This window comes from Pristiophorus japonicus, chromosome 13, assembly GCF_044704955.1.
Source record: "Pristiophorus japonicus isolate sPriJap1 chromosome 13, sPriJap1.hap1, whole genome shotgun sequence".
Lineage (NCBI taxonomy): Eukaryota > Metazoa > Chordata > Chondrichthyes > Pristiophoridae > Pristiophorus > Pristiophorus japonicus.
Window position 1 is genome coordinate 16,495,695 of NC_091989.1, and position 23,019 is coordinate 16,518,713.

Genomic DNA, 23,019 nt, shown 5'->3' on the forward strand with positions numbered 1-23,019 from the left:
ACTCGCACCAAATCTCGCTCACCCATCACCCCTGTGCTCGCTGACCTCTATTGGCACCTGGTTAAGCAATGCCACAATTTCAAAATTCTCATTCTTGTTTTCAAATCCCTCCATGGCCTCGCCCCTCCCTATCTCTGTAATCTGTAATCTAAGTGGAGGAAGTGCATCCAGGAGGGGCGCTGAGCACCTTGAATCTCATCGCCGAGAGCGTGCAGAAATCAAGCACAGGCAGCGGAAAGAGCGTGCGGCAGACCTGTCCCACCCACCCTTTCCCTCAACGACTATCTGTCCCACCTGTGACAGGGACTGTGGCTCTCGTATTGGACTGTTCAGCCACCTAAGAACTCATTTTAAGAGTGGAAGCAAGTCTTCCTCGGTTCCGAGGGACTGCCTATGATGATGATGAATCTCCTTCAGCTCCACAACCCTCCGAGATATCTGTGCTCCTCTAATTCTGCTCTGTTGAGCATCGCTGATTATAATCGTTCAACCATTGGTGGCCGTGCCTTCAGCTGCCTAGGCCCCAAGCTCTGGAATTCCCTCCCTAAACCTCTCTGCTTCTCTACTTCTCTCTCCTCCTTTAAGACACTCCATAATACCGACCTCTTCGACAAAACTTTTGGTCGTCTGCCCTAATTTCTCCTTATGTGGCTCGGTGTCAAATTCTTATCTTATAATGCTCCCGTGAAACGCCTTGGGATGTTTCACTATATTAAAGGCACTATATAAATACAAGTTGTTGTTGTTATATATCGCCTTTAATGTGGTAAAACATCCCAAGGTACTTCACAGGAGCGTTATCAAATAAAATTTGACACTGAGCCAAAGAATGAGGCATTCGGTATCTAAAAGCTTGGTTAAAGGGGTAGGTTTTAAAGAGTGCCTTAAAGGAAAAGAGGTAGAGAGGCGGCGAGGTTTAGGAAGGGAAGTCCAGAGCTTAGGGTTTAGGCTTGGGTCATGGCATGGTCTTCTGAAGACAGAAGCTGGACTCTTTTTGTTATCAAGCCAATTATAAAGGGGAAGATCAAGTGGGCACTGCTGATTACTTTCAGGGAAGAGAGTGGGGGGGTGGGGAGGGGTAGAGGGGTGCACTCCAACAACCCCTGGCTTGACTCCCTCATTAGCACTAGGATAGTATCTGGCATGGAACAGAGAGGAGGAAGCCTCCCTTTGGCCTCAGAAGGTTCACTGGGGTCAGCAGCGGAGGTTCTCAGCGGGTGCATCTCACCAGTTATGCCAAGGTGTGGCTCTCATCAACCTTAGGCCCCATTGAACCCTAGTGAGACCCAATCAGCTCCTTCATCCCCGAACAAACTCTCTCAATGATCCCATCAGCAAAGATTATTTCAGCAAATTATTTTGCAAGAGGAAGAGAACTGGCTGAGGTGGGTGGGGAATTCTTGAAAGGGCATTACCGATGATTCTTCCAAACTGTTTACATTCTTACTAGGGTGGCCAATAGTTTCATTCCCATTCTAAGCTCAAAGAAACTCTGCATATTTGCCTCATTACACAACAAAACAGAAACCATTCCAAGATTGCAGCCGACTTTTCCTTCATTTCCTACTGAGTAACAAGCTCACATTATAAACCTATTAGTGAGTGGGTTCCCTCTTATTATTTTAGGCGTTAATATCCTTTGGATTTGTTTTCTTCCACCCTATTTCATTCGAAGGTGGAGTCCAGTTAACTTCCACATCCGGCCAAGAGTGGCTCAATGGATAGCACACTTGCCTCTGAGTCAGAAGGTTGTGGGTTCAAGTCCCACTCCAGGGACTTGAGCACATAAATCTAGGCTGACACTCCAGTGAAGTGCTGAGGGAGTGCTGCACTGTCGCAAGAGCTGTCTTTAGGATGAGATGTTAAACCAAGTCTGCCCTCTCAGGTGAATAAACAAGATCCCATGGCACTATTTCGAAGAAAGGCAAGGGAATTATCCCCGGTGTCCTGGCCAATATTTATCCCTCAATCAACATAACAAAAGAACAGATTTTCTGGTCGTTATCACATTGCTGTTTGTGGGAGCTTGCTGTGCAAATTGGCTATATTACAACACTTCAAAAGGACTTAATTGGCTGTAAAGCGCTTTGAGACATCCGGTGGTCGTGAAAGGCGCTATATGAATGCAGGTCTTTCTGATTTGATCCTACTTGCGCCCAGCGCAGCAAAATGAAGGTAGGTGCTCTTCAAACGCTATAGGCCACCTTAACCAACATCACTAAAACAGACAATCTGGTCATTATCACGTTGTTTGGGGACCTTGCTGTGTACAAATTGGCTGCCGCGTACCCAATAGACCTGTCCAAAGCTCTTGGTTAAACTCACCGTCAAAACAAGAAACCCTTCTTTAGACAGACTGCTGGGAAGCTTTGGACCTTTCATGTCACACCTTCAGTTAAGTTATTTGCCCGCCTGGAGCAAGGAAGAATCTGAGTTTAGTTCGGAGACTCCAATCTCTCGTGACCTGGTCTCTTTGTAGGAATGTCTGTGGAATGTGAAGGACAGGGAAGGAGTCGACCAGGATTCTGGTCTTTATATCCTTAACGAACATTCCACAGTGAGAGAGTTCACGCACATCTGCAACTCACTTATCAAAGGTTCTGGCACTTTCCGCAGCATACTTCAGGCCCTACCCTCCCCATTCCCTTCCTGACACTTAAGTCAGTGATTATATAAATAACTGTTTCAGCAATGTAAACTATAAATGAGAAATATGCTTCCATTTAATTTTTTTTTAAGCAAATATCCCTGCCACGAACACTCCCCAGTGCACAAACCTGCGTGGAAATGATAAGTATGTTCACCAATAGACCAGTGTCCAGTTCCCCAATTTTCTGAGTATGTGAGCATTTTAAGGACCTTTGCAATTTACTTTATACGCTTACAAATTAATTTCTAAATGTACTCACCAAAATCCCGTTTGAGCAATTTCAATCTCGATTAGTATGTTTTAGTTTGGCAGTGGTGGTGAAAGTCATCTTGGGTAAAATGGGTAATAGTGCATCAGGAGTCTGTATTACACTCCGCCCGATGTCCTCTTCCAGTGAGATGGGCCACCCATTTGCTATCGCCATTCGCTGCCGGCCAGGAGGAGTTCCCCCACTAGTAAGTCTGTTGGAATTGTTTATGTTCCCCTTTGTTTTGTCCTTAATAGGCAACCACGGGGACGGTAGCATTGTGGTTATGTTACTGGATGAGTAATCCAGAGCCCTGGAGTAATAATCCGGAGACAGTGAATTCAAGTTCCACCACGCTGGCTCAGGAATTTAAATTCAGTTAATTGAATAAAATCTGGAATTAAAAAGCTAATATCAGTAATGGTGACCATGAAACTGTTGGATTGTCGTAAAAGCCCATCTGGAAATCTGCCGTCCTTAACCTGGTTTGGACGATATATGACTCCAGACCTACAGCAATGTGGTTGACTCTTAACTGCTCTTTGAAATGGCCGAGCGAGACACTCAGTTGTACCCAATCACTGCAACAAACTGTGGGAGTACCTTCACCACAAGGACTGCAGCGGCTCAAGAAGGCGGCTCTCCACCACCTTCTCGAGGGCAATTAGGGATGGGCAATAAATGCCGGCCTTGCCAGCGACGCCCACATCCTTTAAACGAATAAATTAACAAAACCCAAGTGAGTAAAGAGCATTACTGCTGAGTCTGTGTGTTAATGTGCCTGACTGTTTTACTTCTAAGACTACGTAGAAGTACGCAGACATTATAATGCAGAAACAGGCTGTTTGGAGTTCATCCCACACACAGACAGCAGCCCTAATCCCATGTGCCCATGGTGTTCCCATATCCCTTTAACCCCCTTTCCTTCACAACTATGAGGAAAAAACAGGGGGAGTGGGAGAAATTGGATTGCTCTTTCAAAGAGCCTGCACAGGCACGGTGGGCCGAATGGTCATTCTATGGCCTCCATATTGAACCCCTCTCCAACTATGTGTGGGAGAAGGTCAGGGGTCGGGGGTTAAACCCTAACGAACGGGGAATGCACTCCCAACCTGCCACGTACACACCCGTTGCCATTTTATTCCGTTTATCATCAGACGTCAACATACATAAATAAAAGGCAAATAAAACACTTGTGTTAGTTGCTTATTTCAATGCCAACACAGGGCTCAATTTCCTGTCAGCTCTATGTCCCCCTCCAACCCCCGCCCCCAAATGAAGCTGACTTTAATTCAAATAGATGAAAACAAATTTTCTGAAGTAAATCACTGAGCGAGAGAGGCCCCATCATCACTAAAAAGGATGAATTCCTCCATCGATCGTGCACAGGGCTACCTTTTCCCCAACCTCCGACCTGGATTCTTGTCTCGTTAACAGTGTAAGATGGCAGAGTTTAGATGGCTGGCTTTCTGGTAGCATCCACCGGGGTAACACACTAATCCTTAGTTAGCATGGTGTATGGCTGATGTTATTACTGAACAATTGTCAACCGCGTGCTTTCCCGAGGGAGTCGTCAGTGTTTGGGCCCCTTGTTCATCATTGTTTTCAAATCCCTCCATGGCCTCGCCGCTCCCTATCTCTGTAATCTCCTCCAAGAGGTTCCAAGAGAAGGTCCCTAGCATCGTTTTGATGGGATATTCCGGTCGAGGTGATAATCAGTTTGGTTTCGAGTGCAATACTGAAGACATTCTATTGGAATCCTCAGCTTTTATTTTTAAAGTAAAAATTTTCATTCCAACCCACTCACCAACACCAAAGTCCCTCAACCCACCCAGGAAAGTAAAGCAAACTCAAACCCTTTTGTGATTTACCACTGTATGGCCTAATATAAACACGCTTGACGAGGGTTGTCAACTCTGGCTGGACATATTCCAGGTGGTTTCACCACATGACCTCCCGTCTATAATCGTCCTGACCTTACACTCCTGCTGTCGGTTGCCCAATACCCATCCTCACGCCGATTGGAGAGCGAACAGACTCTTTGGTATGTGGCTGTTTGACTTTTGACTGTCGGTGAAGCAGCTTTTCACCTCACTATTTTCCTCCTGGGTTTGCTCGCATTGGTGTGTGGGAAGTTAATCTTTAATCCCTGGAGACTCCAGAACAACCTGGGAAGGGTGGCTATGCCAGAGATCGTTAGCTTAGTTGAGTGTTTGGTCCTGTCTGCACCTGTGTTAAAAGCTCATATTGATCGCTATTATTGGCTCCATTCTTTGGCTCAGGTTCGGTGAACCTGAAATGGTTCAGCTGCTCGTCAGAGTTATTCCTATCAGCAAGTTCTGGTTGAGGCCGAATTTTCCTCCCTATTGTTAAGCCCGAGAGCTTTCCCTTTGCTGCTTTGATCAACTCTGAATACAACAGAACCTATGAAACATCAAAAACGACACATCCTTTCTCCACATCAAAGCTCATCCCTCTAGTGCTCTAATTATTTCAGATCAGCATCCAAACCATTTTAAATTACCCTAAAGTCTGCATCTTAGATGCCTGGCCGATTATTCCAGCTATTTATCGTCCTCTGTAACAGTGTCAGTTGTAGCTCAGTGGGTAGCACACTCTCCTCTGAGTCAGAAGGTTGTGGGTTCCAGTTCCACTCCAGGGACTTGATCACCAAAATCTAGGCTGACACTCCAGTGCAGGGCTGAGGGAATGCTGCACTGTCAGATGGTGCCGTCTTTTGGATGAGACGTTAAATCAAGTCCCTGTCGGCCTCCTCAGGTGGATGTAAGAGATTCCATGACATTATTTTGAAGATGAGCAGGGGAGTTATCTCCGAAGTCCTGGCCAATATTTATCCCTCAATCAACATCACTAACAAGCAGATTATCTGGTCATTATCACATTGCTGTTTGTGGAAGCTGGTTGTGTGCAAATTGGCTGCCACATTTCCCACATTACAACAATGCCTAAACTTCCTTGACTTCATTGACTACTGTAAAGTGCTTTATGAAGTCCTGTGGTCATGAAAGGTGCTATATAAATGCAAGTCTTTAAAAATAAAACTTGGTTGTGGTTTCTGGATTATTTGCATTCTTTGGTAGAGATAAAGTGTTGTGTATCTGTAAAGCATGCATTCCCATGTTCCGCCACCAGGCAGTGCATCCCCTGAAGTCTCAAGGAATCCCAGCATCCCTTGGGAGCACTGTGTATAAGCCGGCCACGAGAGCCTGTTCCTCACTCTGGAGTCTCTTAATAAAGACTGAGGTCACTGTTACTTTAACCTCCCTGTGTGCAGTCTCATCTGTATTAGGAACGCAATAACTGGCGACGAGGGTACAAATCCAAAGCAAAGATGCAGCAAACTGTGGGCATCCTGGAGAAGTTCTCGGAGGGTGAGGACTGGGAAGCCTATGTCGAATGGCTAGACCAGTACTTTGTAGCCTACGAGCTGGATGGAGAAGGAAGCGCTGCAAAAAGGAGAGCAGTCCTCCTCGTGATCTGCGGGGCACCGACCTATAGCCTCATGAAGAATCTTCTGGCTCCAGTGAAACCCACAGATAAGTCATATGAGGAGCTGTGTACACTGGTTCAGGAGCATCTTAACCCGAGGGAGAGCATGCTGATGGTGAGGTATCAGTTCTACACGTGCCAGCGATCTGAAGGTCAGGAAGTGGCGAGCTACGTCGCCGAGCTAAGGCGACTTGCAGGAAAATGTGAGTTTGATGGCTACCTGGAGCAGATGCTCAGAGACCTTTTTGTACTGGGCATTGGCCATGAGACCATCCGACAAAAACTTTTGACTGTAGAGATACCGACTCTCAGTAAGGCCATTGCAATAGCACAGGCGTTTATGGCCACCAGTGATAACACCAAACAAATCTCTCAGCACACAAGTGCTAGCAATGTTCATAAATTAACTGAAACTGTGTCTGCGAGCAGAAATGTACAGGGCAGAATCCACGAGTCTGCAACTGCCACCAGGCCTCAGGTGACCCAGATGACTCAGAGTCCGCAACAAAGGGTGAATGCAAGGCAATTCACACCTTGTTGGCGTTGTGGAGGCTTCAATTCAGCCTATTCATGCCACTTCAAAGGTATGTTTGCAAGAGCTGTGGAACAATGGGGCACCTCCAACGAGCTTGCAGACGAGCTGCAAGCACTGCAAAACCTGCTAACCACAACGTTGCAGAGGAAGATCGGTCCATGGTGGATCAAAGCAATTCTGAGCCTCAGAGAGAGGAGGCAGATGCTGAAGTACACGGGGTGCACACATTTTCGACGAAATGTCCACCTATAATGCTAAATGTAAAATTGAATGGCTTACCTGTAGCCATGGAACTGGACACTGGCGCTAGCCAATCCATCATGAGTAAAAAGATGTTTGCGAGACTGTGGTGCAACAAGGCACTCAGACCAGCCCTGAGCCCCATCCACACGAAACTGAGAACGTACTCCAAAGAGCTCATCACTGTCCTGGGCAGCGCCATGGTCAAGGTCACCCACGAGGGCACGGTGCATGAACTGCCACTCTGGATTGTCCCGGGCGGTGGCCCCAAACTGCTTGGAAGGAGCTGGCTGGGCAAAATCCGCTGGAACTGGGATGACATCCGAGCGCTATCACATGTCGATGAGGCCTCATCTACCCAGGTTCTTAACCAATTTCCTTCCCTTTTTGAGCCAGGCATTGGAAACTTTTCCGGGGCAAAGGTGCGGATCCATTTGGTCCCTGAGGCACGACCCATTCACCACAGGCATGAGCTGTATCTCACATGATGAGGGAGAGAGTGGAAATCGAGCTGGACAGACTGCAACGCAAGGGCATCATCTCCCCAGTGGAATTCAGCGAGTGGGCCAGCCTGATTGTTCGAGTACTCAAAAGTAATGGCACGGTCAGGATTTGCGGCAATTATAAAGTAACTATTGATCGTTTCTCGCTACAGGACCAATACCCACTACCTAAGGCAGACGACCTATTTGCGATGCTGGCAGGAGGCAAGACGTTCACCAAGCTCGACCTGATTTCGGCCGACAAGACGCAGGAGCTGGAGGAGTCATCGAAGGGCCTCACCTGCATCAACACGCACAAGGGACTGTTCATCTACAACAGATGCCCGTTTGGAATTCGTTCGGCTGCAGCGATCTTCCAGAGAAACATGGAGAGCCTACTCAAGCCGGTACCACGCACGGTGGTTTTTCAGGACGACGTATTGGTCACGGGTCGGGACACCGCCGAGCACCTACAAAACCTGGAGGAGGTCCTCCAGCGACTGGATCGCGTAGGGCTGCTGCTGAAAAGGTTGAAATGCGTCTTCATGGCAACAGAAGTGGAGTTTTTGGGGAGAAAGATCGTGGCAGATGGCATTCGGCCCACAGACGCCAAGACTGAGGCTACCAGGAATGTGTCCAGGCCACAGAACGTCACAGAGCTGCAGTCGTTCCTGGGACTCCTCAACTATTTTGGTAACTTCTTACCGGAGTTAAGCACCCTCTTAGAGCCCCTCCATGTGTTATTGCATAAAGGTGAGAACTGGGTATGGGGAAAAAACCAAGCAATTGCTTTTGAGAAAGCCAGAAACATTTTATGCTCCAACAAGCTGCTTGTATTGTATAACCCGTGTAAAAGACTTGTGCTAGCATGTGATGTGTCGTTGTACGGATTCGGGTGTGTATTACAACAAGCTAACGTTGCGGAGAAGTTGCAACCTGTCGCCTATGCCTCCAGGAGCTTGTCTGAGGCCGAGAGGGCCTACAGCATGATTGAGAAAGAGGCATTAGCGTGTGTGTTCAGAGTAAAGAAAATGCATCAGTACCTGTTTGGCCTCAAATTTGAGCTGGAAACCAATCACAAGTCCTTCATATCCCTGTTCGCTGAAAACAAGGGGATAAATACTAATGCCTCAGCCCGCATACAAAGGTGGGCACTCGCGCTATCAGCGTATAACTATACCATCTGCCACAGGCCAGGCACTGAGAACTGAGCGGATGCTCTCAGTCGGCTACCATTGCCCACCACGGGGGTGGAAATGGCGCAGCCTGCAAACTTGTTGATGGTGGCGCAGCCCGCAGACTTGTTGATGGTCATGGAAGCGTTTGAAAATGATAAATCACCTGTCACGGCCCGCCAGATTAGGACTTGGACCAGCCAAGATCCTCTGCTGTCTCGAGTAAAAAAACTGTGTACTGCATGGGAGCTGGGCCAGCATCCCCGTTGAAATGCAAGAGCCGTTCCAGCGGCGAAAAGATGAACTGTCCATTCAGGCAGACTGCCTGTTGTGGGGTAACCGCGTATTGCTGCTCAAAAAGGGCAGGGAGATGTTCATCTCGGATCACCACAGCACACACCCGGGTATAGTAATGATGAAAGCGATAGCCAGATCCCACATGTGGTGGCCCGGTATCGACTCTGACTTCGAGTCCTGTGTACGGCAATGTAGCGTGTGTGCTGAGTTGAGCAACGCGCCCAGAGAGGCACCACGAAGTTTGTGGTCCTGGCCCTCCAGACCATGGTCGAGGATCCATGTCGACTATGCGGGCCGTTTCTCGGTAAAATGTTCCTGGTAGTGGTGGATGCTTCTTCAAAATGGATTGAATGTGAAATAATGTCGGGAAGCACCGCCACCGCCACCATTGAAAGCCTGAGGGCCATGTTTGCAACCCACGGCCTGCCTGACATACTGGTCAGTGACAACGGGCCATGTTTCACCAGTGCTGAATTTAAAGAATTCATGACCCGCAATGGGATCAAACATGTCACCTCGGCCCCGTTTAAACCAGCCTCCAATGGGCAGGCAGAGCGGGCAGTACAAACAATCAAACAGAGCCTTAAACGAGTCACAGAAGGCTCACTCCAAACCCGCCTGTCCCGAGTACTGCTCAGCTACCACACGAGACCCCACTCGCTCACAGGGGTGCCCCCGGCTGAGCTACTCATGAAAAGGACACTTAAAACCAGACTCTCACTGGTTCACCCCAACCTGCATGATCAGGTAGAGAGCAGGCAGCAGCAACAAAATGTAAACGATGGTTGCGCCACTGTGTCACGGGAAATTGATCTGAATGACCCTGTGTATGTGCTAAACTATGGACATGGTCCCAAGTGGATCGCGGGCACGGTGATAGCTAAAGAAGGGAGTAGGGTGTTTGTAGTCAAACTAGACAATGGACAAATTTGCAGAAAGCACCTGGACCAAACGAGGCTGCGGTTCACAGACTGCCCTGAACAACCCACAGCAGACACCACCTTTTTCAAGCCCACAGCACACACCCAAAGGATCAACGACACCACCCCGGACCAGGAAATCAAACCCAACATGCCCAACAGCCCAGCAAAGCCAGGATCACCCTGCAGCCCTGCAAGGCCAACAACACGCCAGCCCAGCGAGGGCACAGCCAACACACCAGAACAGACATTTGTACCGAGGCGGTCCACCAGGGAAAGAAAGGCTCCCGACCGCCTCACCTTGTAAATAGTTTTCACTTTGACTTTGGGGGGGCGTGATGTGTAACTGTAAAGCATGCGCTCCCATGTTCCGTCACCAGTGAACTCATCCCCTGAAGTCCCAAGGGATCCCAGCATCCCTTGGGAGCACTGTGTATAAGCCGGCCCCTTGGGCCTGTTCCTCACTCTGGAGTGTCTTAATAAAGACTAAGGTCACTGTTACTTTAACCTCCCTGTGTGCAGTCTCATCTGTGTTAGGAACACAATATAAATGACATACCATTGGCGGCTGTGCCTTCATCTGTCTTAGCCCTCAGCTCTGGAACTCCCTCCCTAAACCTCTTCATCTCACCAACCCTCTCCTCCTTCAAGACGCTCCTTAAAACCTATTTCTTTGACCAAGCTTTTGGTCACCTGTACTAATATCTCCTTATGTGGCTTGGTATCAATGTTTGTGTCATGTATCTCACATTACTGTATATAACTGTATCTTACCATGCTATACATGACTGTAACTGGATATGACCTGTAACAATAAGCATACCTTACCACCAGGGTTGCACTTGCAGGAGACACTTCATACCTGTCCCACTGAGGTATATAAAGGGAGGTCTCAGGCAACTGCAGCACTGGAGAGCTGGAATTAAAGGTGCAGGTCCTGAGTGACCTTGACTTCAGCATGTGTCTTGTGTAAGTCAGTACATTAGAGTCAGGACTTAACAGTGGCGACGAGTTACGGGATCACAGAATCCACAGAATGGCTACCAACAGCTCAGATGAGAAATACAATGCTGGAGACAATTGGGATGACTTTATAGAAAGGCTCCAGCAAAGCTTTGTGACCAAAAACTGGCTGGGCGACGATAAGGCAGACATGAGAAGAGCCCATCTCTTGACCAGCTGTGGCTCGAAAACATACGCTTTAATGAAAGACCTGCTGGCACCCGAGAAACCAGCAAGCAAGTCATTTGAGGAGTTGAGCACACTGGTGAGAGACCACCTGAAGCCAGTGAGCAGCCTACACATGGCCAGACACAGGTTCTACAACTACAGACGCTGTGTGGGCCAAAGCATACCCGACTTCGTGGCGGAACTTTGGAGGCTGGCTAATTCATATGAGTTCCCCGATGAACTAAGGAGAGAAGTACTGAGAGACTTTTTTATTGAAGGAATAGGCCACACAGGCATATTCCGAAAGCTTTTGGAGACTAAGAACTTGACTCTAGAGGCAGCAACACTGATCGCACAGACGTTCTTGGCAAGCGAAGAAGAAACAAGGCTGATCTATACTTCAGGTACGACAACCAACGAGGCATCGAAACAAGGGGTTCACATTGTGAAACAAACCGCTACCCTCATACAGAGACAAGGGCAGGAGAGCAGGCCTTCAACAGCAGACAGTGGCGTCAGAAGCCATCAAAATCAAGGGCCACATGAACGGCCGATTACACCTCATCAACCCACGATGCGAGCAATTAAAACAGATTGAGAGAAGCTCAAGGGAGATCAGCCAGATGCAGCTCATCCTTTGGAAACAATGGAAACGGTCTATGTTGGAGATGTGGGGGAAGGCACTCAACCAGGGTGTGTCGATTTCAGCATGCCGTTTGCAGAAACTGCAACTACACAGTGCATCTGGCTCGCATGTGCAGAAAAACAGCAGCTCGGCTGGTATTTGAATTGGAAGGGTCGGAAAGCGGACCGGAAGATGGTTGGAACAGTGCACGGGACGCCGAGGTACAGCGGGTTAACACGATCAATGTCCACTGTTCTTACACCAAGATGCCTCTAATTATGATGAGGGTTCTACTCAACGGGATGCCCGTCAACATGGAACTGGACACGGGGGCCAGTCAATCCCTCATGAGCGTTCAACAATTTGAACAGCTGTGGCCGCACAAAAGCAACAGACCAAAACTCACAAAGATCGACACCAAACTAAGGACCTATACTAAAGAAATCGTCCCAGTCCTTGGTAGCGCCATGCTCTCAGTCACACACAAAGGGATGGTGCACCGACTTTCCCTGTGGATTGTCCCCGGGGATCTCCCAGCCCTGTTGGGGAGAAGTTGGCTAGCAGAACTTAATTGGATATGGGATGATGTTCACGCCATGTCGTCAGAGGAACGGACTTCCTGCTCAACAGTTCTAAGCTGTTTTGAACATCTCTTTCAGCCAGGTGTGGGCACCTTCAAAGGGGCTAAAGTTAGAATCTACATCACACAGAATGCCAGACCGGTCCATCACAAGGCTAGAGCTGTGCCTTATGTGATGAGGGAAAAGATTGAAAACGAACTGGACTGGCTTCTGCGGGAAGGTATAATTTCTCCCGTGGAATTCAGCGACTGGGCAAGCCCCATCATCCCAGCCATGACGCCTGATGGATCCGTACGAATCTGTGGAGATTACAAGTCTACCATAAACAGAGTCTCCCTACAGGACCAATACCCGCTGCCCAGAGCGGAGGACCTATTTGGCACGTTGGCTAGAGGAAAACTTCTCTTGAAACTTGACCTCACATCTGCGTATATGATGCAAGAATTGACCGAAGAGTCTAAGCTACTCACTACCAGCAATCACACCAAACGAAACAGACAGCCCAGGCGAGATACCAGCGATCACATCGAACGAAAAACAGGCACCAAGGCAAACAACTGAACCACAACTAAGACGCTCCACGCGAGAGCGCAGACCACCTGAGAGACTGAATCTATAAAGGCAATAAGACCTTGGGGGAGGGTGATGTCATGTATCGCACATTACTGTATATAACTGTATCTTACCATGCTATACATGACTGTAACTGGATATAACCTGTAACAATAAGCATACCTTACCACCAGGAGTGCACTTGCAGGAGACACTCCATACCTGTTCCACTGTCGTATATAAAGGGAGGTCTCGGGCAAGTGCAGCACTGGAGAGCTGGAATTAAAGGTGCAGGTCCTGAGTGACCTTGACTTCAGCATGTGTCTCGTGTAAGTCAGTACATTAGAGTCAGGACTTAACAGTGGCGACGAGTTACGGGATCACAGAATCCACAGAATGGCTACCAACAGCTCAGATGAGAAATACAATGCTGGAGACAATTGGGATGACTTTATAGAAAGGCTCCAGCAAAGCTTTGTGACCAAAGACTGAAAGACTGGCTGGGCGACGATAAGGCAGACAAGATAAGAGACCATCTCTTGACCAGCTGTGGCTCGAAAACATACACTTTAATGAAAGACCTGCTGACACCCGAGAAACCAGCAAGCAAGTCGTTTGAGGAGTTGAGCCTCTCCCCATCCTATTTCTGTAATCTCCTCCAGGCCTATAATCTGCTGAGATCTCTGCAATCCTCTGAATCTGGCCTCTTGCACATCCCCAATTTTCATCCCTCCACCATTGTCAGCTGTGCCTTCAGCTGTCTAGGCTCTAAGAACATAAGAAATAGGAGCAGGAATAGGCCATTTGGCAACTCGAGCTTGTTCTGCCATTTAGTAAGATCATGGCTGATCTGATCATGAACTCAGCTCCACTTCCCTGCTCACTCCCCATAACCCTTTACTCCCTTATCGCTCAAAAATCTGTCTATCTCCGTCTTAAATATATTCAATGACCCAGCCTCCACAGCTCTCTGAAAGAAGAAATTCCTCCTCATCTCAGTTTTAAAAGGGCGGCCCCATATTCTGAGACTATGCCTCCTAGTTTTAGTTTCCCCTATGAGTGGAAATATACTCTCTGCATCCAACTTATCAAGCCCTCTCATTATCTTCTATGTTTTGATAAGATCACCTCTCATTCTTTTGAACTCCAAAGAGTATAGGCCCAATCTACTCTATCCCCCTTGCAATAAAGGCTAACATTCCATTTGCCTTCCTGATTCTTTGCTGTACCTGCAGACTAACTTTTTACGTTTCATGCACAAGGTCTCTCTGCAGCACTTTTCTCTCTTTAAATTATAATTAGCTTTTTTATTTTGTCTATCAAAGTGGATAACCTCACATTTTCCCCACTCACTTAGCCTGCCTATATCTCTTTGCAGATTTTTTGTATCCTCCTCACAATTTGCTTTCCCACCCACTTTTGTATCATCAGCAAACTTGGCTACATTGCACTCGGTCCCTTCATCTGTCATTAATGTAGATTGTAAATAGTTGCGGCCCCAGCACTGATCCCTGTGGCACCCCACTCGTTACTGTTTGCCAACCGGAAAATGACCCATTTATCCCGACTTTCTGTTTTCTGTTAGTTAGCCAAGCCTCAATCCATGCTAATATATTACCCCCAACCCCATGAGCTTTTATCTTGTGCAATACCTTTTATGTGGCACCTTATCGAATGCCTTCTGGATCCTCAATGTATGCACCTGCAAGTCGATGATAATCTGTCGTCCACAGTAAAGCTTTGGTAAATGGGGCTCACATTGCAAGCGTGTGTTGCTGGCGTATGAGGTGTGTTGAGGCTCCTGCCGCCAGGTGTACTGGCAAAATGTCCCCCAATCAACATGAAAACTTGGTTAGAATCGTAGAATCATATAGCACAGAAGGAGGCCATTTGGCCCATCGTGTCTGTGCCGGCTCTTTGGTAGGGCTAACCAATTAATCTCGCTCCCCCTACACCTTACCCATAGCCCTGTAACTTTTTCCTTTCAAGTATTTATCCAATTCTCTTTTGAATACTGAGTCTGCTTCCACCACCCCATCGGGCAGCGCAGTCCTGATCACAACATGAATGTCTATGTTTTGTAAAGACTGTTTAGCTTCAGGGTGTGGTTTGTACGAGTGGAGTGGAGACAGACCGACTTGCAGACCATGAAATTATGCTGTGTAAATATTAGTGTACAAATGCTTGTCATAGTTGTATACAGTTCCTTTGCCTAATGTTTCAATGCAGGCTTCTATTGAGCAGACTAAGTATTCCATTTAAATAGCAGATGGAGGTACATTAATCATAGAATCATAGAAATTTACATCACGGAAGGAGACCATTTCGGTCTATCGTGTCTGCGCCGGCCGACCGAGAGCTATCCAGCCTAATCCCACTTCCCAGCTCTGGGTCCGTAGTCCTGTAGGTTATGGCACTTAAGTATTTTTTTAAATGTGGTGAGGGTTTCTGCCTCTACCACCCTTTCAGGCAGTGCGGTCCAGACCCCCACCACCCTCTGGTTAAAGAAATTTCCCCTCATATATCCTCTAAACCTCCCTCCAATTACTTTAAATCTATGCCCCCCGGTTGTTGACCCCTCTGCCAAGGGAAACAGATCCTTCCTATCCACTCTATCCAGGCCCCTCATAATTTTATATGGTCTCCCCTCAGCCTCCTCTGTACCAAAGAAAACAGACCCAGCATCTCCAATCTTTCCTCATAGCCAAAATTCTCCAGTCCAGGCAACATTCTAAAGCACTCCAGAGACATCCGGTGGTTGTGAAAGGCGCTATATAAATGCAAATCTTTGTTTTTCTCAGAGAGTTATTTAAAGACCTTAGATCGCCAGGTGACTAAGGTCCACATTCTTTTGAAGGTAACAATTTTCCTCTGCTTAGCGATAGGTGCAGACAGCAATGAGAAAGAAGAAATAAAAGCAGAACATATTGGCAGTCAGGCAACAGGTCAGGCAGCATCTACATAAGAACATAAGGACATAAGAAATAGGAGCAGGAGTAGGCCATTTGGCCCCTCGAGCCTGCTCCGCCATTCAATAAGATCATGGCTGATCTGATCATGGACTCAGCTCCACTTCCCTCGCCCGCTCCCCATAACCCTTTACTCCCTTATCGCTCAAAAATCTGTCTATCTCCGCCTTAAATATATTCAATGACCCAGCCTCCACAGCTCTCTGGGGCAGAGAATTCCACAGATTTACAACCCTCCGAGAGAAGAAATTCCTCCTCATCTCAATTTTCAATGGACGGCTCCTTATTCTGAGACCTAGGCCCTGATATTGATGAGCTGTAAGGCCCACCCATTTTTCGGCAATCCCCGGGCGGCACCTACCTTTTTGGCACCTGCTGCCGCCGGGTCCAGCCGGGAGCTGGCTTCGGCTCGGTATTGTGAGCAGCAACGGCAGCGGCAGGCAGCAGGAGTCAGCGGGCGGCATCAGTGAGGCGGAGGTGCAGGCCTCTCGAATCGGAGAACTTTTGTAGGCGCTGCACCGTGCAAGTGCGAGATTTGTTTTTTTTTGTAGTTCTATCAGCACACCGACGTCATTTTTGCCGCGGTTGAGGCTGTTGGGACATCTGCGCACGCGCTTAAATGGTGAACACTCTCTCGCACCTGCCAGTTGTAGAGGGGAGAGTGTAGGAGACACAGAGCTGCAAACCTTTCATTAGCCGTTCCTTAAGTGATTTAAGATAAGTGAAAAAAAAGCATCAAAGAAGATTGTCAAGACCAGGCCCAGAGCTCCCTGGTTTAATGATGAGGAACTGGAGGAGCTTGTATCAGAGTTAGAGCGCAGGTATAAAGACCTCACCTGGGATGGTCATGGCAAAGCTCCATCACCCCAATACAGACACATCTGGAGGGAGATTGGCAAGGCCGTGTCCTCAATGGGCAACATTGCGCGAGATGGGGACCAGTGTAGGAAACGTTGGAATGATGCGGTGGCATCAGCAAGAGTGAGTAAACATTTATGGAACCCCTCCAGTCCGACTGCAATTGGGCATGACCCAGATGTGTGTGTGGGGCATGGGCAAAGGGGGTAAAGGCTTCAATGTGTTTCTGTTATGTTCAGAATAACTCCACAAGACTGTATATTGTAAGCTCAAACTGTTGTGACCTTGGTCTCTTTAATGTAACTCCAGAGTGAGGAAGCAGCATGGTAGACTGCCTTTTATACCTGCTTGCCCAGGGTGTGCAGTTGACTCTTGGGTCTCCCGCAGGTGCGCCCCCTGGTGGCAAGTCTTACACATTGGTAATGTTTACATACATAACAGTTTCTTTCAGCAGAAGAAAAATACAAGCCCCAGTGCCACGGGAGGAGGCCCAGCAGAGGTGATGGAGTTGAGCAGCCTGGAGGAGCATGCCTTGGCATTGGTGAGTGACCGCCACTGTGCAACCACAAAGGATGATGCAGATCCCGTGCTACAGCATGGTAAGGGTATAATAATCTCTGGTACGAGTAACGCTCATGGCATGAAAAGTCATGCAATGTCAAGGCAAATGCATTTTAACGCACAGTTTGTCGGCCGTTATTGGTGTGCCCGTGTAGAGATGGAACTCCTTGATGGCACAATGTGAGATGAGACGACTTATGTGTCAGCTTTACCTAACCCCTACCCCCCCACTATAGACTGAAATGTTGTCCTCCACTTGCCGATGGTGAGTCGGACAGCACTGATCAATGCACACCATCTACCTCTGGCACTCAAAGGAGGAGTGTGACCACAGCGTCTCCCACCCCAACGTTGTCCCCAGCCCAAGACAGTGGCTCCTTCCTCGACCCCCCCCCCCCCGCCCACAAGATCACCAATTTCCACCGCACCCAACTCCACCACCCAGAGTCATGAAGAACAGGAGAGGAGGGAGAAAGGCCTGTGTTTGAGCCCCTTGAGGTGGAGGAGCTGGAAGAGGATGACACCAGCCTCCTGCCATGTGTGCCAGCTGTCCGGAGAACCTCGGCGTCAGGCTCAGAATTCATGGGCTTTGAACCGGATGCAACACCTCCAAGCACTGCCAGGTGCAGAGGCCGTGGGGCTGACCCAACCAGGGCGGGTCAACCCACAACGGCCCAACAAGCTGCTGAGGATGCAGGACGACTCACAGCTATTCACGAGCTGGTGCAACTATCGAGGACGGGCGAGAAGATAGATCGCAACCTGCTGCAGACCATGGCTGGGTTGGCTGCCACCGCCAGCGAGACCTTTACTCAGCAGGATGACAGGATGGAATGGCTCATTCGTGCGTTGGAGTGCACCAGCGAGTCTGTTGAGGTGATGAGGCAGGCAATGGCTTCTGGACAGGTCGTGCAAGCCTCCTAGCCCACACCCTCAAGGCAGACGGATCCCGAGGAGCCGGAGGTACCGGGACCTTCAGTCACGCCCTCTACCTTCTCGCCAAGGCGGACACATCTACAGAGATCCGGCTGCCCAGCTGCACAACCTGCTCAAGCAGAGGCGCTTAGGGGCAGGGGCCTGGCATGCCACATTGAAGGTGGGGCGAAGAAAAGGACCGAAGGCCTCACGTCGGGGCCGGGGGGGAATGGGTGGATGTTGATGGTACAAATGTTCTTCATGTTATTATATTATGTCACTTTTGGTATGCTGGAATTTTCAATAGTCACATTGTTCACCCTCTCTTGGTCAGTGTCTCATTTTTACATAATGTGTGGTGCCTTCTGAGAAAAACACGGCTCTCCCTCACGTGTTCTGGTCTAAGAGGAATATGTTGCCCTACACATATGACTGCACTTATAATGGGCCCTGTCATCAGGCCATAATGAAATGACAAATAAGGGTCACCAATGCTGGAAGGCTGCCATTCAATGCCAGTCAGTTGAACTACTTGCAGGACACACATTTAGGCTTGCAATTCTACCCACTTTTTATTACAACATAAATCGTGGAGTGCCACCCCTGAGATGACATGGCCATCAGTGACATTGCAATCCATGATATGTATTTTTCCGTCTTCCATACCTCACTATCACTTGCAGTGAGCTGCCATAGCTTTACATCTTCTAACTCTCGCTTATTCACTCTGACATAAGCTCATACCATCTGCGTGGTCACAATCTGTCACTAAATATAGTCCACCTGAAATGGTGTCAACACTCTTGGAGGACACCTTCAAAGCCTCCCTGGTAAAGTGCAACATAATGGGGAACAAAGAAATGGCAGACCAATTGAACAAATACTTTGGATCTGTCTTCACTAAGGAAGACACAAATAACCTTCTGGAAATACTAGGGGTTCGAGTGTCTAGCGAAAAGGAGGAACTGAAGGAAATTCTTATTAGTCAGGAAATTGTGCTAGGGAAATTTTTGGGATTGAAGGCTGATAAATCCCCAGGGCCTGATAGGCTGCATGCCAGAGTACTTAAGGAAGTGGCCCTAGAAATAGTGGATGCATTGGTGATCATTTTCCAACATTCTATTGACTCTGGATCAGTTCCTATGGACTGGAGGGTAGCTAATGTAACACCACTTTTTAAAAAAGGAGGGAGAGAGAAAACGGGGAATTATAGCCTGACATCGGTGGTGGGGAAAATGTTGGAATCAATTAATAAAGATGAAATAGCAGAGCATTTGGAAAGCAGTGACAGGACCGGTCCAAGTCAGCATGGATTTATGAAAGGGAAATCATGCTTGACAAATCTTCTGGAATTTTTTGAGGATGTAATTAGTAGAGTGGACAAGAGAGAACCAGTGGATGTGGTGTATATGGACTTTCAAAAGGCTTTTGACAAGGTCCCACACAAGAGATTAGTGTGCAAAATTAAAGCATATAGTATTGGGGGTAATGTATTGATGTGGATAGAGAACTGGTTGGCAGACAGGAAGCAGAGAGTTGGAATAAACGGGTCCTTTTCAGAATGGCAGGCAGTGACAAGTGATTCAGTGCTGGGACCCCAGCTATTTGTAATATACATCAATGATTTAGATGAAGGAATTGAATGTAATATCTCCAAGTTTGCAGATAGGTGGTGGTGTGAGCTGTGAGGAGGATGCTAAGAGGCTGCAGGATGACTTGGACAGGTTAGGTGAGTGGGCAAATGCATGGCAAATCCGCAGTATAATGTGGATAAATGTGAGGTTATCCACTTTGGTGGCAAAAACAGGAAGACAGAATATTATCTGAATGGTGACAGATTAGGAAAAGGGGAGGTGCAACGTGACCTGGGTGTCATGGTACATCAGTCATTGAAGTTTGGCATGCAGGTACAGCAGGCGGTGACGAAGGCAAATGGCATGTTGGCCTTCATAGCTAGAGGATTTGAGTATAGGAGCAGGGAGATCTTACTGCAGTTGTACAGGGCCTTCGTGAGGTCTCACCTGGAATAATGTGTTCAGTTTTGGTCTCCTAATCTGAGGAAGGACATTCTTGCTATTGAGGGAGTGCAGCGAAGGTTCACCAGATCGATTCCCGGGATGGCAGGACTAACATATGAGGAGAGACTGGACCAACTGGGCTTGTATCCACTGGAGTTTAGAAGAATGAGAGGGGATCTCACAGAAACATATCAAATTCTGACGGGATTGGACAGGTTCGAGGCAGGAAGAATGTTCCCATTGCTGGGGAGTTCCAGAACCAGGGGTCATAGTCTAAGAATAAGGGGTAAGCCATTTAGGCCTGAGATGAGGAGAAACTTCTTCACTCAGAGAGTGGTTAACCTTTGGAATTCTCTACCAGAGAAAGTTGTTGATGCCAGTTCGTTAGATATATTCAAAAGGGAGTTAGATATGGCCCTTATGGCCAAAGGGATCAAGGGGTATGGAGAGAAAGCAGGAAAGGGGTATTGAGTTTGAATGATCAGCCATGAACTTATTGTATGGCGGTGCAGGCTCGAAGTGCCGAATGGCCTACTTCTGCACCTCATTTCTATGTTTCTATGTTTCTATCACCACTGACACCTGGGAGACCCTGGCCGAAGACCGCCCAAGGTGGAGAAAGTGCATCCGGGAGGGCGTTGAGCTCTTCAAGTCTCAACGCAAAGAGCGTGAAGAGGTCAAGCGCAGGCAGCGGAAGGAGCGCGCGGCAAACGAGCCCCACCCACCCCTTCCCTCGACGAATGTCTGTCCCACCTGTAACAGGGTCTGTGGCTCTCATATTGGACTGTTGATCCATCAAAGAACTCACTTTAGGAGTGGAAGCAAGTCTTCCTCGATTCCGAGGGACTGCCTGTGATGAGAGGGCATCTCCAGTGAGCCTTTAACATCTCTCGATACTTATTGCCGCTTCCCCCACCACACCTTCCCTTCATCGGAGTCATATGGATTTACATTTCCCAACTGTCCATGTGCAGGGTGAGGTCCATCCCATCATGATTTCAGAGCCATGTATAATTCTCCAGCATCTGCACGATACCCGGGATGTGGAGCGTTGCAGGACTCTCAGCGTTTCTCCCTGCCGCCGACTCACAGCCAGCTCAGACCAACGTTTTGCCAGCGGTCCTTCTGGCGGGCGGCAGGGCGATCGGAGTGGATCGCGCCTGAGGAAAATGCCGGATTTCCCGCCTCCGGCAAGGGTGGACAGCAGCACATCGCTCCGGTGGAATCTCCGCGACCAATCTCCGGCCGGGCGGCAAGTGGGCGTCAGACGGGCGGTGCCGGAGGCATCTCAAAAAGAAAAATTATTTCCATCGGAACCTCGGCGGCTGTGGGCAGCACTTCCACCAATTCTGGCTCCTTATTCTAAGACTATGTCCCCTAGTTTTAGTTTCCCCTATGAGTGGAAATATTCTCTCTACATCCACCTTGTTGAGCCCCCTCATTATCTTATATGTTTCGATAAGATCACCTCTCATTCTTCTGAACTCCAATATTTATAGGTCCGACTTACTCAACCTATCTTCTTAAGTCAACCCCCTCATCTCCGGAATCAACCTAGTGAACCTTCTGTGAACAGCCTCCAATGCAAGTATATCCTTCCTTAAATACGGAGACCAAAACTGAACGCAGTACTCTAGGTCTGGCCTCACCAATACCCTATACAGTTGTAGCAGGACTTCTCTGTTTTTATACTCTATCCCCCTTGCAATAAAGGTCAACATTCCATTTGCCTTCCTGATCACTTGCTGTACCTGCATACTAACTTTTTGTGTTTCATGCACAAGGACCCCCAGGTCCCTCTGTACTGCAGCACTTAGCAATTTTTCTCCATTTAAATTATAATTAGCTTTTTTATTTTTTTCTGCCAAAGTGGATAACCTCACATTTTCCCACATTATACTCCACCTGCCAAATTTTTCCCCACTCACTTCGCCTGTCTATATCACTTTGCAGATTTTTTGTGTCCTCCTCACAATTTGCTTTCCCACCCATCTTTGTATCTGTGGAAAGAGAAACTGAGTTTCAGGTCGATGACCTTTCATCAGAACTGGAAACTGAGAAAAGGAAAGATTTGCATTGATATTGCACCTTTCACGACCACCGGATGTCTCAGAGCTCTTTACAGCCAATGAAGTACTTTTTGAAGTGTAGTCACTGTTTTAATGCAGGGATCATGGCAGCCGGTTTGCACACAGCAGGCTCCCACAAACAGTAATGAGATAATTACCAGATAATTTGTTTGAGTGATGTTGGTTAAGAATGTTATCCTATTGTGGAAGTCTGAGATTTGCTTATTCCCAGTTCAATTCCTTCAAGCCTTTCTCTGCTCCCAGAAAATACCAGGGTAGAATTGGTGAAAAATTGGAATATATTTGACCTCTCTACCATTGCCTTCAGTTGCAGGCCATCTACAGCATAGATAAGGAAGTAATCATCATCATAGGCAGTCACTCGAAGCAAGGATGACTTGCTTCCATGCCAAAAAGGAATGAGTTCACAGGTATTTCAATGAAGGACCTAATATTCCAGATCCCGAGCTACATGTTGAAGGGTGGAAGATGCCTGTGCGTGGATTTTTTTAAATGTAGTAGCCATTGCACATCAGCCACCACACGGGCTTGACAGAGCTAGGTCTTGGTCCAGTGGCAAGGATTAACCAGGACGACTGGAGACCAGCTCTGCTGCACGGATCTAGTGTGCACACATATCGCAGT